The sequence below is a fragment of the Thunnus thynnus genome, chromosome 19, assembly GCF_963924715.1.
Source record: "Thunnus thynnus chromosome 19, fThuThy2.1, whole genome shotgun sequence".
Lineage (NCBI taxonomy): Eukaryota > Metazoa > Chordata > Actinopteri > Scombriformes > Scombridae > Thunnus > Thunnus thynnus.
The window spans coordinates 11,489,995-11,503,641 of NC_089535.1; the positions used below are offsets into that span (position 1 = coordinate 11,489,995).

Below are 13,647 nucleotides of genomic sequence, written 5' to 3' on the forward strand. Positions count from 1 at the left end.
GATGCACTTAACACTGGCTCTGATCAACAATTGTGCGCTCTCATGCCCTTGGGCAAAATCCCACATCTTCTAAATGTAAGCTATCTTATCATACTCTGCAGTGGAGGAGGTAGCGCAAGCACATGATGCGCGCATGCACACACGCAGACGCACAGTTTATTACTTTGGGCCTCCACAAGCTCCTAAACATCACTATAAGACGGCAGATTCCAACTGCAATGGACACTAATCTGGACAAGCAAAACATTTTTTTTAGTGCGGCCTTAAAGCTGCGAGCTGCTGTGAACATGAGTAATAACACAGACTTTTATTTCCTGAGCACAAGCCATAAAATTATGACTGGGTCAAGCTGAAGCTAGATAGTTTACATTACCTTGTGAACAGCAGTGATACAGCAATTTAGCTTTTGGTGAAGAATTTATGTAAATACATGGTCCGTTATCACACAGTAGTGCATCCAAGTGCACATGCACAAAGATTACACACAGGCCACAACACGCTACGCCTGTGGGAGAAAATTTGACTTCATCCATGTGACCCACAGGCAGGCTGTCTTACATAATTTGATTTGATTATGATTTTCATATATTGTGATATGAAGTGGAGCCACATCCGTTTTTAGGTTTTTCTCAGCTGTAACTGTCTACAAACCGAACAAGAAGCCCAAATTAAAAAGGGGGATTTGTGGGTTTAAAACACCACAAGTTTGCCTTACACGTCCCTGAACGAGAGAAATGACAGATCGGATCATCTCTCGTCTATATCACCGTTTCTCTCTGAACTCCAGCTCCTGTGCTGCAGCAGCAGCAATGAACTCTAATCTTCCTGATCCAGTCATGATGTGATGCAAATGGAAGCAAAACAAGAAGCTCCAGAAACACTACTTCTAACTGAGCAGAGACTGCTGGCACCTACAGCGCATATACACATACAGTACAGTTAACAGTAGGTGCTAGAAGTCGGGGGTAGGAAGTGCAAAAGAGTAGTCAAATCATCTATTTGTGCAGCACTGAGAAAAGCTTGTGGTTAAGGGTGGCTGTAGCTTTGCATGAGGCTGTAAATATTTCTCATCAAAAAAAAAAAAAAAAAAAAAAAAAAAGTATGATGATTTCAAGAGGGAAAACTGTCATATCTTTGTTTCGAATAGATTTAGCACTGTCAACCAAAACAGGTGCGGCCAAGTAAATCATCATTTCGCAACAACAGAGTATGAAGAACATATCCAACTATAGTTAAATGTGCTGGATTTTCTATTTCACAATAAAATGTGTCTAACAATTAAAACATTATGGATACCAGCTTTCAAGATTCAAAGGTTTTATTTGTTACATGCTCATGCAGCGAAATAGAGATTGGCATACTCTTAAGGCTGTACAAAAAAGCTATTGTGTGCAAAAAATAATGATACTTAGAATAAGAGTAAAAATAATAAATAGACAAAAAATGTATATATATAAGTGATAAAAAGAAGAAGGAAAAAAAATATATATATATTTGTTGTATTACAATTCTAAAGTATATATTGGCCTGGTATGTGAGTGTGCAAATTCTCCAGTATATAAAAATATTAAATGCTCATATGTCTCAGTTGCACAGCAAACTATCCAGCGTAAATATGCAAATGTGCAGGACAATGTGCTAGAAAAGACTGAGGAGATACAGAAGTGTGTTGCAGTTTTATGTAATTTGTGCCAAAACAGCGGGGGGGGTGGGGGGGTAAGAAATCAAAAGCACCACTAACAAATTTCTTGGCGGAGCAGCCACAATGGCGTCTGAACTATATTATCAGATATCCCCCTGAGAAGAAGGTTAACGTGCTTCCACCACTTCACAACGATAAACCTGCGTTCTCTGATGAAGACAACTCAAGCTAAGATTGATAGTTGTTAGAGTTTGTATTATAGCAATTTAAGGTTATCTGTCTACTCTACAATCTGCATAAAGACTAAAAAATGTTACCGCCCAACCACACCTGATTTTGCAGACAAATCTAAAATGAGTCACTTTAGAAATAATCTTTATTTACTGTGGAACTGTATATGATGATACTGTTGCATACAATAATGCTGGAAACCTGCCTGTCTTTGATTCATCCTCCGCTTTTTCTTTTGATCTAGACCTCAAAAGACTAAAAGTGTGCAGCGACCACATTTCCTACTACTTAGTCACAAATATTGGCACTGACAGAGCATACAGGGCGATAAGAAATTATGTTTTTTGCCAAAAACTTGTGAAACGTATGAAAGATAATATTTTCCCCTCATGACTCCTTGACTTAAAACAAATTCCTTTTTTCAACATTGACAGCTTTTCTGATGTTTTGAACACTTTCCCACAGACTTGGGCGAACCAACACTAAACACAGCACAGAGTATATTTGGACTCGCTAAATCACAGCTTTTACACAGGATTTCATAAATCAAAAACTGTTGGTCCATGACATCAAAGCAAAGCTGATGGAAACACGTATGAACAGGAAATGAGGCGTAATTCCTACGCGAGATTGACCAAACATCACTCATGTCTGGTTTGACGTGTAGCAGAGTACATGAGCCCAGATTTGATCGTATTTTATCTTCTGTAATATTTCTGTTAAGAGACCTTAAATAAGACTTTCTCCAAGTAAAGCCAAATTCCGAAATCTTGGCTAATTACCAGAGCTTGGCGTGTTAAAAAAAAAAAAAAAAAAAAGAGACAGAGGAGAGGTTAACAAAGATGCCCTACCCTAACTTGTTAGATCAGATTTGGCTGCGTTCTGTGATGCTGCTAGGCTACATCACTCTTTTGCTAACTGCAATATATGAGGCACCTGTAAAACCTATGGCATCATCTCACTATGTTTTTTTATTCATTTAATCACAGATGTTAAAATGTCACAAATATTATCCAGAGATGGTCATTACAACTAAAAAAAAAAAAAGTGCCAAAGTTGACTCGACATTCCTACGAGAAGGAATGCACCTGTTTTGTTGTGTTTGGCATTGTGAGAAAATTGTGAGCATACCATTCACCATACCAAAAACTCTTGGTATAAACTGGGTCAGTAGCCTCATTAGTGTTAGGTTTTTATTTCTGCAAGTAATATGTGAAAACAACATTCCCTTTATGATTCCAAGTTTGAAGAAGAGAGTTAATGAGTAAGCATGTCACAGGCCTGCATGTTTATGCAGGAATGCAGGTTAACCATTCTAGTCAATGGGAGGCGTGAAGTGTGAGGCGAAGTGGGTTACTAACCATCTTGCTCATTACCCATGAGAATGGGGAGAGCGGGTGCTGTGAAGACTGATTGTTTTGTGGCCCTTGTTATTTCAACAGAGACCTACAGTGGAATGTTTTTTATCCACACTGAGGCTGCTGTGCAGGCCAGCTCCTCTCTCATTGGACTGTGGTCCTGCTCATTATTGAGGGGGCTTAGGAGGCAGCGGCCCAAAATAGCGAGAGCAGACAGCCTTCGCCACTTCAACGTTTCATTTTCTTTCTCTTTTTCAGACGGTGGAGATGTTTGTTCCCAGGTATTCCCATGTATTTTCACACTGTGGCTACAAAGAAAAAACCCTAAACAAGGCTTAAGTCTGCTGCTGCTGCTGCTGCTAATTGTTTGAAAGTCTTGGCCACAGTCACAAGGACTTTAAAGAAAATAATCCTGGAAACGTGATAGCGCTCTTTTCTCTGCACTTAGGTGAAGCTTTTCCTTTCCTCCCACCTTCCTGTCTGTGACACAGCTACAACCCACAAAATGGATTTGAAAACAATCCCCTGAAAAAAAAAAAAATGCACTGCATCTGAGTAACCCATACGAGAAATTTCAGTTTCTGCTGCTTTTCCTTCAATGCTCATCCCTCTATACTCGCGAGGAACATAAAGATCAGAAAAACATGTACATCTTTGTCTCCTTTTTTTTTTTTTTAATCCTAAATCCTTTGAAAACCTGAGTAGCTGCATTTTCAAAGCAATCACCCATAAAAAACATCATATTCCACTTTCATTTCCAAAAGCATAACTCATAACGTAAGATATGAGAAGGAATTTGTTCATATCCTCTGAACATTAGAACTGTGGTCTCAGCTGGCAAAGACATTTGGAACAGAAGCCGGTGAGAAGAGGTACTCCGCGCCAACGTTGAGGTGAAAGTCTTCCTGAAGTCATTCATGCCAGGAAAATTCAACAACAAACTCTGACTGAACCTCTTTTTCCCAGAATCATACTGTATGATGCAGCCTGCGAGCACAAGCTTTAAATTTAAAACACACGATGTCTAGGAAGGTCTGGACCAGAATGTCTTTTGAACCAACATGACTGATGATGTAAGGATTGATGTTTTCAAAATGCATGGCAAAGCAAAACATGTGGACTGCATGCTATTAAACTGATTTAATGCAAACTGAAGACATAAGAGTTAAAGAATCTCTCCCTAGTCGACTGACAGAAAATTTTACAGCAACTATTTTGATGATCGAATGACCGTTTTAGTCCTTTTTGAGCAAAAATGCCAGAAATTTGCCGGTTTCAGCTTCTCAGATATGAAGATCTGATGTCTTTATTTCATTTTGGACTGTTGGTCAGACAAACTAAGACATCTGCAGACGTCTCCTTTGACTGTGAGAAATTCTAACTGGCATTTCTTACTATAGACAAACGATTAATCAAGAAAATAATCTGCAGATTAAATCAACAATGAGAATAATTGTTAGCTGCAGCCCTATGTTCTTCCTTACTGCAAAACTGTAACGCGAGTAAAGAAATTGTGGTTTCAGTTATGAGGATTCACAGCTGTGTCTTACTTAAGTCAGTGGTCTTGTGAAGAAAACAGTAGCGTGGATGGAACAGAAGTGGTGACTCACTTAAATAAAAAGGGAAAACCCAATTGTTGGTTTTCATTCATCGTAACCCACTTCCAATTTGCAGACATGATTCTCCAGATTTTCTTACAATGACTTAACACGGGGTTGGTGATGGACACAACACTGGCCATTACAGCACTGAACATGGTATCTACCAATCATGGATCGGTCTCTCTAGCCAATAAGCCACCCTGGATGTTGGTGTTTTGTTTTTCAGCACAGTTAGGGCCAGTACCAGCCAGAAGGAGAGCCATGACTATTCCATGATTATCAGCCCAGCTCTGGACTGACGGCCCTCACTTCTCATTTTGGTCTCGACCTCATCCGCTCCATTTCTGTTAATCACAGGGTTGCTATGAGTACTGTGACATGCAGAGCATGGTTTTGCGAAACCTCCCTGCAACCCCCCACCTCCTCCCAACACAAACCCAACCCACTGACTATTTTCCCCGTCTTTCCTATGATGATGCACACACCATCTCCATCATAACCACTTTCGATGGGAATGTTCATCTTGCTCAATTACACAGCCTCACCACTCTCCTCTTCAGTCTTGAATGACACATACGGCATTCAAAACACTCATGACCTTTGACTTTGAGTAACTTTACTACTTTTCTATGATAATGAAGGGGGAGGGGGTGCAAGCTGCCTTCCTACAACCCCCATAAAACCTTCAGTCTGTGCTGACACATTAGGGCTCTAACTGGCTTTGTTAAGATTACAAAACAACAGGAAAAACTGCAAGATGCTTCTGCATGTTGCCCATTTTTCCAATAATGCAGGTGGATGAGCTTGAAAGCAGTTAGCTAGCTAGTTTTTGAAGTGGTGTCTCCTCCTTTCCAAACTTAAAATACAGTTAGTGATGTGTTTAAACCTAAGATGCCCAATGACAGACATCAGTATGAGCAAGTGCTGTTGTGAGAATAATATAACATAAAGCAATAGTTTCACGTCGAGACCCCCCCTCCCCCCCAAAATATCAAGAAACAGGCTGTTTACTAGCATGAAAGTAACCGCTAGCGAACAGTTTTCAACGGTTTCACATGAAAGCAGCATCGGTGTTTCAGCGTCGCCTGAGCGGACTCAACTCTCTAGTTTTCCCCCGGTTCAGCTCAAGTTCGTAACAACACTGTAAAGTTTCTTCACATCACTTTTTTTTTTAAAGTAAGTTAAAACGAAACTTACCGAACAAGAAGAGCTACAGAATCACTCGGAGGATAAATGTTCGAGCTCCGGCGAGGCTATGAGTGCGCACACAAACGGGACCAGACGCCATCCCATCCACAAAGCAACATCTTGGATAGTGGTTGACTATGCGGCGAGGCAAGCAGGCAGGCAGGCAGGCACAGGCAGGCAGGCAACAGGTTTACCTTTCCGCGCCGCGTTCAGCGATATAAAAAAAAAAATCCACCACACAACGGGTATTTATTTCCCGAGCCGCGGCAGTTAGCTAGAATATAAACAAAAGTCTCTTCTTCGGAAATTAGTTGGAATTCCCGTGTCTGTCTCCACTACTCGGCATTTGCTCTGTACCAGCGAAGCCAAGTTACCATAACTGCTGCGGAGCGGAATAACCCCTCCCTTTGCCCAGCTCGCGTGGGTTGACTGGGAGTAACCAGACACCTTACTATGGCCTTCCATTGGCTCTCTGCTAGGGGACTGTCATTTAACCGTTTCTATGGTAACGCACAACCGGGAGTAAAATGCACAGCGAGCGAGGATCATCTGTATGGAGGACAGAAAATGACTTAAGTATAAGTAAATGAATAATTAAATGCATAAATAGATGAAAAATAAATACAGTCTGGTAATGAAAAAGATTTATTTTCTGCATTTCCATGAATAATCTTTTATTTATTTGTTTGTTTGTTTATACTTAAAGGACCAGTGTCTAGGATTTAGTGGCATCTAGCAGTGAGGTTGCAGATTGCAACCAGTAAAAGGCCCTATCTTAGAGCTAGTGTTTGGTTTGTCCGTTATGGGCTACTGTAAAAACACGGCAGTGCAACATGGCAGGCTCATGGATGTATCAAAAGAGCTGGATACCGGACCAAAAATGGCGCCTACTCAATCCAATAAGAATTGGACTTTTGGCTCACTGAATATGTGGAGTAGTGTCTCTCCCGCTGGCCCCACCCGCAAGTTCCTGCTCGGCCCTCAGACTTTACATCTTGGTGACGTCGCAGATTTTTAAATCGCTTTACTCAGCTCAAGGAAAGTTTTACAAATATAAAACCTCAATGGATAAAAAATTAATGATAGAAAGAGTTATAATTGATTATTTGCAGTTTGAGGTGTCAACAGTTTTACAGACATCCTTTTACAGTGGTGGTCTATGGGGAAAATGCTTTTTGGGCCACAGGGGGATTATTTGCTGCAATACCGCAAGTGACCACTGGGAAAAATACATCCATGGACATGCTCCGTGAAAGAGGACCCGCTCCCTATGTGGATATAAAGGGCTCATTCTAAAATAACAAAACCACAACAATTCTTAGTTTAAGGTGATTACACACTAATGAAAACATGCTTATGAATATTATATTCTATTTCTGCCAATACCATTCCGCTAGATGCCGCTAAATTCCACGCACTGCACCTTTAAGTCCCTTTTCATCCTCCACACATGGAGACAGATTCTAGTTTGTAAAATGTTTTATAACGTTTGTATAGCCCCAGACCTCATGCCCCAAACCCATTAATTGCTCCTATAAAAATGTGCTTCAGTGAATTTCCTCAAACAGGCTACAGAGAGAAACAGAGAGAAACAAACTGTTATTTCATGTTACTCTGAAATGATGCACCAATGAAACTGCATATTTATGTTATTAAATAGTTTTCAAAGGCTGATTATCACAACCTATAATGAAAGCAGACACAGAAATCTCTCCACACAGATTAGTTTATGAATCATGTGATGTTTTCTGCACCCTGGCATCCTGTGTGGAAGGCTGCCATTTTTTAGAAAAAAATCCAGTTTAGCCTATATTTCACTATTTCCCACAACATCAAAGTTGCCTGAGAGTCATCCAAGTAGTCAGGAAGCAATTCACTGTTGAGTACTTCCTTCCTATGGTGCACTACAAAGCAGGCCCATTTATGGTCTGTCTTTTGCCATCTAGTGGTATTTAGTCATCATCACATGTTGTATTATATAAATGGTGGCTGGTGAAAGGGCTATCTCTGCCTGCCTCTGCCTGTCAGAGCTAAAAGGCCTGATTATTATCACCAACCATGGACTGGAATGATAAGACTCAATTACATGATTAACACTGGTTTTGTTTGTAGATGGAGACTGTCGATTCTAATGTTCTTGAATATTCGACATTGCATATACTGTCAGCCATACATTTAAATACATTATTTTGATTTTGTGTATTTTTGGGGTTATATCCCCGAATTTCTTGTCATGATTATATTAGTCTAAGCTTCAGATGCTACAAATAGCCACAGGAGTTATAGAATGAGACACATGTAAGGACCTGTTTTATACTTTTATACCTATACAAGTGTGTTCATCCTAAATGTACGTTTTCATTGCATTAGCAACCAATATGGAACAAATTATGATGATGTTTGAAGCTCCACTGACAGAAATGAGAGCTGAAAGAAATTACAAAAAAAAAAAAAAAAACGCAAGGTCAAGATTAGAGCTGTTGTTTTAGCCCTTCTGTCCTTATATCAAGCAGGTTATTTTTGACTCACTTGGTTCTAATGTAACCTAAAAAATAAGGATTTTTTAAAGCCCAACTCTGGGCCCTGAGCCGCAGATATCCTATGACCCTGGCAGTGCCATTGGTGTCCATTCTTGATTGTAAATTGTACAATTGTACTCAATGAGCCTGCCAATCTCATCTGATAGACAAAATTATATGTTTTTTGTTACTTTTGTCTAATCTCAAACTTTAATGTTCTATTTAAGCTCAAGAAAATCTTATATGACTGCTGTTATACATTGGTCAACAAGCCCGAAAGTGGGACGATTTCAATGTCACTGCACTTTTTTTTTTAAACTATATTAAGAGTTAAGTCTTCATTAAAGCAAGATGCTAAATTAGACTGTTGCAATACCACTGGCAAGTAAAATCTAGTTAAAAAACCTGTAGTTGATCAAAACGTTGCACATAAAAGTAAAAATATTCACTAACATCTTTCCAAATACCATTGGGTACTTCTAATGTGCCAAAACTCTTATGAGTCATTATCCTATGTGGTGTCCTGATGTGATGTGGAATGAATATCCCTATTAGAGACTAATAGCTCCATTGATGGACTTATTTAGAGATAGGTGCGGATAGTGATAGTATGTGTCTGGCATTACATTGCCCTATTAGTACAGGATGAATGGTTAAAATGTAATAAAAGTTCTTGCCTCAATAAAGGGATTAAGACTTTTAATAACTTTTTTAACTGCCTCCTAATTTCCAGGTCGTGACATTTCCAAGGAAAAGAGGCGAGGAATGATATGAGTCATAGGTTCTGACTTTAGTATGTGAGCTGTCATGACTCTGGGGAATGCTTGGACAACCTTTATCTTTGGACAAAGTGCATGTGGTTGCTAGTGATGTTTAGCCACAAAAGTGTCTCATTTGTAAGGTACAGGCTTTAGTTTTTTTCTTTTTTCACTTTTGGCAAGTGTCGAAACTTACTAGTGTACAATAAAATGCTGCTATTGTGATCTGTTAGCACTGTCTCCTTTGACTCACCTTTAATCTCCTACCTTTTAATCTCTGTGCATCACCTGGGGCAGAGAGGCCCCATCGTGAGACTGATAGGGGTAACAGTGTCGGGTAATGTCTTATCAAGTGTAACAAAGGGGTTCTGAATTTAGGATTTCTTCTTCTTTCTATTTCTGTCAGTGCTGTCCTTAATGCCTCCCCATCAGAGCTGGTCTGAGCCCTAAGGGTGATTTGCACTTGAAAGAGTTGATACGCCTATTCTGACAGTCTTGGAAATGTGGGGCACCTGGTAGGTTGACGGCATGTGGTTTGCTGACTGGCGAGTTTAGCCTTTGGGTCCAGCTGGAGAGCATTAAAAACTTTCCTGGAGCTCTTTTTTTGCCCCTTTGAAATTAGTTCCTCTGTCTGCCAAGAGTTAAAAAAAAACTTGCCATGTCTGGCAATAAAGTTTCAGAAAGCCATCAGAAATTAGCATGCTTATATGACCAGCTCTGGTTGGCATACATGTAAATCCCCAAGCTTTGCTTAGGCCTGTGCCCTTCCTTCAACAGTCCAAAGCAGTTTAACTTTAGCCCATTAGCCCAGCGGAAAGGAAGTCATAGATCTGGACATTCCAGCACTCAGCATCTCATGCAACTGATGGCAACACACTTCTATGACACCTCCTTGGACATGATGATGCCGGTCTTTGTTGTAATGCCTAATCATAACCTGGGTAGTGGATGATGAGTGTCCCATTCAAGCAGGCCTCTGTGCTTAAACCATCCTCCCACGCCGTCAAGTGTTGCTGAATTTAACTCGGAGGCATATTAGATGAGCCGACTCCACTGGCTGCAGTGTTTTACCAGTTTTACAAGTAGCTTATCTCACTGGAGAATGAGACTCCAATTCACAGTCAGTTTGTCTCATGGAGCTGCATTATTAAGATTTATCACTTCTGTCCAGGTGTGAAATTTCCATCATTCAGGCAAAACTTCTTGGCTAATTGATGCCATTCAGAGGTCCCCCACTTCTACTTTTGTATAGTCATATATCAGAGATATGACTGCTATTTCTGTAGCTAATTCAGTGCTCAGCCCAGGTATGGTTTGAGAAAACCCCTGATGGGTGGTGGTCCTGTGCTGTCTGAACACGTTTTCTGCTCAGTCAGGGGTTGCGTCTGAATACATTATTGCAAATTTGAGCCAGTCTGCGAGTGCATCACATCCCTAATGGCATTGCCTTCTGGTTTGAACACATTTATAATCTCAACAATACAAGTCTCAAACTCTGCAGGATGAGACTGCAGCTGTCTGACTAAAAGTATTAAGCTTTAAATGCATAAAATAATCATTTGAATTAGCTGTCACTGCTGCAAAGGACAACAGTGTATAAAATCACATTCATCTTTTAACCAAAGTGAGGTCAGGACACTTCTCATTGTCAACAGTCAGACAGTGAACCTTGTAGTCTGACTGTAGGAAATTATTATTCTTCCTCTTTTTGAGCCCTTTAGCCCTTGAAGCTAAAATCCATCATGTTTTTAATCAATGTACTGTGGCTGTTCTTCATACACAGCTGATGAGAAATGTTATTCATGTTTCTCGGGTTGCAGCTGTCCTACCAATGCTGCCTGTCACGTCAATGAATAATATATTCATGTTACTATTGTTGTAGTGATGTTTATAAGAGTCGGAGAGAAAAGGTCTGTTTTGAATAAATTCAAAGAGCTAAACAGAATGTACAGTACACCAAACATAGCCTACATGCTCCACACTAAACAAAGGGAAAAACATCTAACAAACTAAAACATCTAGATATTTTTTATGGAGAACTAAGAAGACACAGAATATATTTGACTTACATTTGTCAGGTTCCACCTCTTCAAATCAGTCTCTGCAGCTGTAAAAATCAATTTCAAATTTACATTTTGTATCAATTAAAGGCTACCATGTGGGTACACAGGCCTTGTCAGACTATACAGATGTGACCTGAGGCTTTAAGGCTCATTGGCATGTGCATGCTGCCGTTAATCCAGACACATTTACAGATGGGATAGATGGGGCCAATACAATTTGAATACCTATGTGTGGAACATGTAAGGCATTTAATTTGTAAAAACATCTTTTTTTCAAAGGAGATATTCACACATTCAGTTATTTCAGATGTACGTGCGTTAGAAAGCATCATTTTAGTCTTGAGAAAAGAAGATCCCTCTCTCTAGTCTTGCTCAGTTTATTGATAATACTAATGTTTCCGCGCTGAAACGAGGAATAAAGAGGAATAATAGCAATATGCCAGGGAGTAATGGAAAAATGAATACATTAAATAAAACAGATGCTTCAGCAGTTCAAATGATTATATTATAGCCTATAAATGTCTGTCAGGCTTTGGGGTTGGTAGAGTGCTGAATGACGTTTCATTTTTGAAAAAATGTAGCTACTAGGTTTTCTTTTTATGAAATTTATGTTAATAGATATGACATTTTGCCAATATGACAAAAAAGATTGGTTGTAATATTGTTTTTTCTTTTAAATGCATACATCATAAAAACAAACAGTCCACCTTTAAGTAACTTAAATAAGATAAGTATATTGTATTCTTTTGTACATGTTACTTGTTGCTGTATGCATTTTATTTTATATTTTTTATTTTCTTTATTTATTGAAAGTGCAAGACAAGTGATTGAGAGAAGACACATGAGATACATACATATTTGATAGGAGGTATATGAGTAGAATATAATGGATGGATTTATAGTTTCTTATTGTACTATGCATGTGAGTGGTTGTATGTGTGTGTTTAAGGGAGTTATGTGTGTAATAATAAAGGAAGAAGAGAAAGAGAAAGAGAATGTAAAAAAAAAACCTGAATGAATAAATGCTGTATACATTTTAATGTATATCCTACATATGTCCAGTGTATCCTACTGTGTTTACTTACAATGAAATATGTTATATACATCACATTTCCTCACAGTGCCTTGCCTTATTTCACCATCAAATCCACAGAAAGAGAAATTAGAATTAATGTTATTAGACATAGAAATTAGAAGTAATGGTTTGCTGATAGCATCTGCAGACACTGCATGCTAAATGAGTTGGTCGATGAGAGATGTGGGCATTGTGGGCAGTTCAGTGAGAAAAACCTGACCAATAACACCCGGCTCCATATTCCCATTGAGCCTCATGATCGCACTGGGCGGGATGGTACAGGATGGGATCAGAAGAGATGCTCCTATACTCGCCCCTCCCTTCCAGAGAAAGCCTCCATGTGATCTATGCCTCTCTCTCTCTCTCTCTCTCTCTCTCTCTCTCTCCCTCTCTCTCTTTATTTCATTTAATTGTGAGACTGTACAATCAGTCATACCAGTTCATTTAACAAAAGAACAATGACTGTGTACATTTTAACATGTATGTCTTATTTGTTACAGATTTTTCAAAATAACATTCAATTTCAATTAGAAACAGCTTAAAAGATGGAGTTGAATTAAGACATTTACCTTCATGGATATGAAATTTCCCTACTGAAAAAAAACAATAGTGCATAAATTGATATATTTACATTCAAAATAAGTGATAATATTTTCCCCTCAATGATAATCTCGTGTTGTTTTGCACAATATATAATTCTCAAAGTCTATATGGGCAACCACAAAAACATACACTTTCTTGTTCAGTCTTGCAGAAAGTACATTTGTTATGAACATCTAAAAATCTTGAAATACACCTGCTTGTTGGATATATGTTATGCAATATTTTTACTGTAATTTTGTTTGTGATGAAGAATCTAAAAGGAGCAAGCCTTGCCTTACGCCAGTAGATGTCTGTAAAATGAGTGTTTAAAAAAAAAAAAAAAAAAAAAAAGATTTTCCACGTGTTATTATTTTCCTTGTACTGTACAGACAGAACTAATATGTCTATCGGCGCTCATAATATCATTTGTATAAAGAGTGCATACAAATCTAGGAACCTCATGTTGCTTTTTATAGCTTTTCATTAATTCTAATATACCATTGGGTATGGATTTTATTACCAAGCTAAATCCTCCCTCCCTCTCACTCTCTCTCTCTGTCTCTGTCTCTCTCTTTCTGTCTCTCTCTCTCTCTCTCTCTCTGTGTGTGTGTTCGGGCGTTGACGTCAGAC

At 39.0% G+C, this 13,647-nt stretch overlaps 1 protein-coding gene across 5 annotated transcripts in view; it reads right to left on the bottom strand.

Moving 5' to 3' along the window:
• Positions 1-6,461, bottom strand: part of ptpn13 (protein tyrosine phosphatase non-receptor type 13) — a 48,986-nt gene extending 42,525 nt beyond the window's left edge. For all 5 annotated transcript variants that reach the window (XM_067573501.1, XM_067573503.1, XM_067573504.1 and 2 more), the window contains exon 1: positions 6,030-6,461. The gene's annotated coding sequence lies outside the window, so the exon portion shown is untranslated. The remainder of the gene's footprint in view (positions 1-6,029) is intronic.
• Between the last annotated feature and the right edge of the window lie 7,186 nt (positions 6,462-13,647).